This window comes from Schistocerca serialis, chromosome 2 (assembly GCF_023864345.2).
Source record: "Schistocerca serialis cubense isolate TAMUIC-IGC-003099 chromosome 2, iqSchSeri2.2, whole genome shotgun sequence".
In the NCBI taxonomy this organism is placed as follows: domain Eukaryota; kingdom Metazoa; phylum Arthropoda; class Insecta; order Orthoptera; family Acrididae; genus Schistocerca; species Schistocerca serialis.
In genome coordinates, this window is record NC_064639.1 from 1,056,238,721 (window position 1) to 1,056,243,168 (window position 4,448).

At 43.4% G+C, this 4,448-nt stretch overlaps 1 pseudogene; it reads left to right on the forward strand.

The window, feature by feature from the left end:
• Positions 1–3,125: 3,125 nt before the first annotated feature.
• On the forward strand, positions 3,126–3,243 carry LOC126459469 (5S ribosomal RNA; annotated as a pseudogene).
• Positions 3,244–4,448: the final 1,205 nt, after the last annotated feature.

A 4,448-nucleotide genomic window follows, 5' to 3' on the forward strand; every position in this document is an offset into this window, starting at 1 on the left:
TGGCTTTAAACTTTTTCTTGGTAGGGGAGTGGGTGTGGCGCCACTCCATTGATTGCCGTTTTGTTTCAGGTTCTAAGTGATGAACCCATGTTTCATCGCCTGTAACAATCTTTGACAGGAAATTTTCACCCTCAGCCACATGACGAGCAAGCAATTCCGCACAGATGGTTCTCCTTTGCTCTTTATGGTGTTCGGTTAGACAACGAGGGACCCAGCGGGAACAAACCTTTGAATATCCCAACTGGTGAACAATTGTGACAGCACTACCAACAGAGATGTCAAGTTGAGCTCTGAGTTGTTTGATGGTGATCCGTCGATCATCTCGAACGAGTGTGTTCGCACGCTCCGCCATTGCAGGAGTCACAGCTGTGCACGGCCGGCCCGCACGCGGGAGATCAGACAGTCTTGCTTGACCTTGCGGCGATGATGACACACGCTTTGCCCAACGACTCACCGTGCTTTTGTCCACTGCCAGATCACTGTAGACATTCTGCAAGCGCCTATGAATATCTGAGATGCCCTGGTTTTCCTCCAAAGAAACTCGATCACTACCCGTTGTTTGCAACGCACATCCGTTACAGACGCCATTTTAACAGCTCCGTACAGCGCTGCCACTTGTCGGAAGTCAATGAAACTATACGAGACGAAGCGGGAATGTTTGAAAATATTCCACAAGAAATTTCCGGCTTTTTCAACCAAAATTGGCCGAGAAAAAAAATGTGTTGCATTACTTATTGAACTGCCCTCGTATTCCACCGGTACAGGAGCGTCCACGTCGAAAACCATTTTGCTCTTCTGTCTCTACTATTTGTTCCTCTATCTGCTTCTTTAGGACTCTGCTATACAGTCTGGATAGTGAACACATCATACTAATCCCTCTGTATTTTTTGCATTCTCTCCGGTCATCTTTTTTTACGTATGGAAGCGAAATATGCTTTTTTTCCATTCATTAGAGATGTGATCGCCTTTTAAACATTTATCAAAGACGTTCTCTAGAATCTCTCAAAGAACTGTGGGTGCAGCTCTTATAAGCTTAGTAAGTGACAAAAGTCATGGGATAGCGACATGCACATATGCAGATGGCGGTAGTATGTGTAAAAGAGCAGTTCATTGGCGGAGCTGACATTTATAGTCAGGTGATTAATAGGAAAAAGTTTCCGACCTGATTACGGCCGCAAGACGGGAATTAACAGACTTTGAAAGCGGAATGATAGATGGAGCTAGACGCATGGGACATTCCATATTGGAAATCGTTAGGGAATTCAGTATTACAAGATTATGAGTGTCAAGAGGGTGCCCAGAATACCAAATTTCAGCCATTACCTCTCAAAACACACAACGCGGTGGCCAACGGCCTTCACTGGACGAGCGAGAGCAGCAGCGTTTGCGAATAACTGTCAGTGCTGACAGACAAGCAACACTGCTTGAAATAACCGCAAAAACCAATGTGAGGCGTATGATGAACGTTTCCGTTAGGACAGTGCGCCGAAATTTGGCGTTAATAGTCTATGGCAGCAGACGACCGACCAAGACACTTTGCTAACAGCGCCTCCCCTGGGCCTGTGTTCATATCGGTTGGGCCATAGACAACTGCGAAACCGTAGCCTGCTCAGGTGATTTCCGATTATAGTTGGTAAGAACTGATAGTAGGGTTTGAATGTGACGCAGACCGCACGAAGCCATGGACCCAAGTTGTCAACAAGGCACTGCACAACCTAATAGTGGCTCCAGAATGGTGTGGGCTGTGTCTAAATGGAACTGGTTGAGTCCTCTGGTCCAACTGAACCGTTAATTGACTGGTAACGGTTGTTTTCGCCTACTTGGAAACCATCTGAGGCCATTCAAAAACTTCATGTTCCCAAACAACGATGTCATGTCACTGGGCCACAATTGTTTGCAGTTGGTTTGAAGAACAAACTGGACAATTCGAGCAAATTATTTGGCCACACAGATCGCCCGAGATGAATTCCATCGAAAATTTGTGGGGCTTGACCAAGAAGTCAATTCTTGCACAACATCGTGCACCGGCAACACCTGCGCAATTGTTGTTGTGGTCTTCAGTCCAGAGACTGGTTTGATGCAGCTCTGCATGCTACTCCATCCTCTGCAAGCCTCTTCAACTATGAATTACTACTGCAATCTACATCCTTCTGAATTTGCTTAGTATTTCATCTGTTGGTCTCCATCTACGATTTTTACCCTCCACGCTTCCCTCCAATACTAAATTGGTGCTCCCTTGATCCCTCAGAAATGTCCTACCAAGCGATCCCTTCTTCTAGTCAAGTTGTGCCACAAATTCCTCTTTTCCCCAATTCTATTCAGTAACTCCTCATTTGTTACGTGTTCTACCCATCTAATCTTCAACATTCTACTGTAGCACCACATTTCGAAACTAAACTAGATGTCGTCCATGTTTCAATTACATACATGGCTACACTACATACAAATACTTTCAGAAAAGATTTCCTGACACTTAAATCATACTCGATGTTAACAAATTTCTCTTCTTCAGAAACGCTTTCCTTGACATAGCCAGTCTACATTTTATATCCTCCCTTCTTCAACAGTCATCAGTTATTTTGCTTCCCAAATAGAAAAAAAACAATTTACTATTTTAAGTATCTCATTTCCTAATCTAATTCCTTCAGCATAACCTGATCTAATTCGACTATATTCCATTATCTCGTTTTGCTTTTTTTGATGTTGATCTTATATCCTCCTTTCAAAACACTATCCATTCCGTTCAACTGTTCTTCCTCATCTCTGACAGAATTACAATGTTGTCGTCAAACATCAGAATTTTTATTTCTTCTCCACGGATTTTAATTCCTACTTCATTTTTTTCTTTTGTTTTCTTTATTGCTTGCTCCATATACAAATTGAATAACACCGGAGATAGGCTACAGCCCTGTCTCACTCCCTTCTCCACCACTGCTCCACTTTCGTGCCCCTCGATTCTTATACTTTCCATCTGGTTTCTGTATAAATTGTACATACCCTTTCGCTTCCTGTATTTTACCCTAGTCACCTTCAGAATTTCAAAGGGAGTTAACATTGTCAAAAGCATTTTCTTAGTCTCCAAATACTAGAAACGTAGGTTTTCCTCTCCTTCATCTATCTTCTAAGGCAACGGCCTTACCGCAGTGGATACACCGGTTCCCGTGAGACCACCGAAGTTAAGCCCTGTCGGGCGTGGTCAGCACTTGGATGGGTGACCATCCAGGCCGCCATGCGCTGTTGCCATTTTTCGGGGTGCACTCAGCCTAGTGATGCCAATTGAGGAGCTACTCAACCGAATAGTAGCGGCTTCGGTCAAAAATACCATCTTACGACCGGGAGAGCGGTGTGCTGACCCCATGCCCCTCCTATTCGCATCCTCCACGGAGGATGACGGCGGTCGGATGGTCCCGGTAGGCCACTCGTGGCCTGAAGACGGAGGCTTTTTTTAAAATCTATCTTCTAAGATAAGTCGTAGTGTCAGTACTGCCTCATGTATTCCATCATTTCTACGAAATCCAAACTGATCTTCCCCGATGTCGGCTTCTACCAGTTTTTCCATTCGTCTGTAAAGAACTCCTGTTATTATTTTGCAGTCGTGAGTTATTAAACTGATAGTTCGGTAATTTTCACACCTGTCAGCACCTGCTTTCTTGGAACTGGAATTATTATATTCTTCTTGAAGTCCGTGGGTATTTCGCCTGTCTCATACATCTTGCTCACCATATGGAAGAGTTTTGTCATGGATGGCTCTTCCAACGCCATCAATAGTTCTAATGGAATGTTGTCTACTCCTGGGGGCCTTGTTTCGACTTACGTCTTTCAATGCTCTCTCAAATTCTCCACGCGGTATCATATCTCCAATTTCATCTTCATCTACGTCTTCTTCCATTTACACAATATTGCCCTCAAGTACATCGCCCTTGTATAGACTATCTATATACTTCTTCCACCTTTCTGCTACCATTTCTATGATTAGGACTGTTGTTTCCATCCGTACTCTTGATATTCACACATATAGTTCTCTTTTCTCCAGAGAACACTTTAATTTTCCTGTAGGCAGTATCTATCTTACCCCTAGTGATGTATGCTTCTACATCCTTACATTTGCCCTTTATTCATCCCTGCTTAGCCATTTTGCACTTTCTGTCGATCTCGTTTTTGAGACGTTTGTTATCCTTTTTGCTTGCTTCATATACTGCAGTTTTATATTTTCTCCTTTCAGCACTTAAATTCAATATCTGTTGTGTTATCCATAGATTTCTGCTAGTTCTCGTCTCATTACCTACTTGATCCTCTGCTGCCTTCACTATTTCATCTCTCAAAGCTACCCATTCTTCTTCTACTGTATCTCTCTCCCTTGTTCTTGTCAATAGTTCCCTAATGCTATCTCTGAAACTCTCCACAGCCTCTGGTCTTTCAGTTTATCCAGGTTCCATCTCCTTAAATTC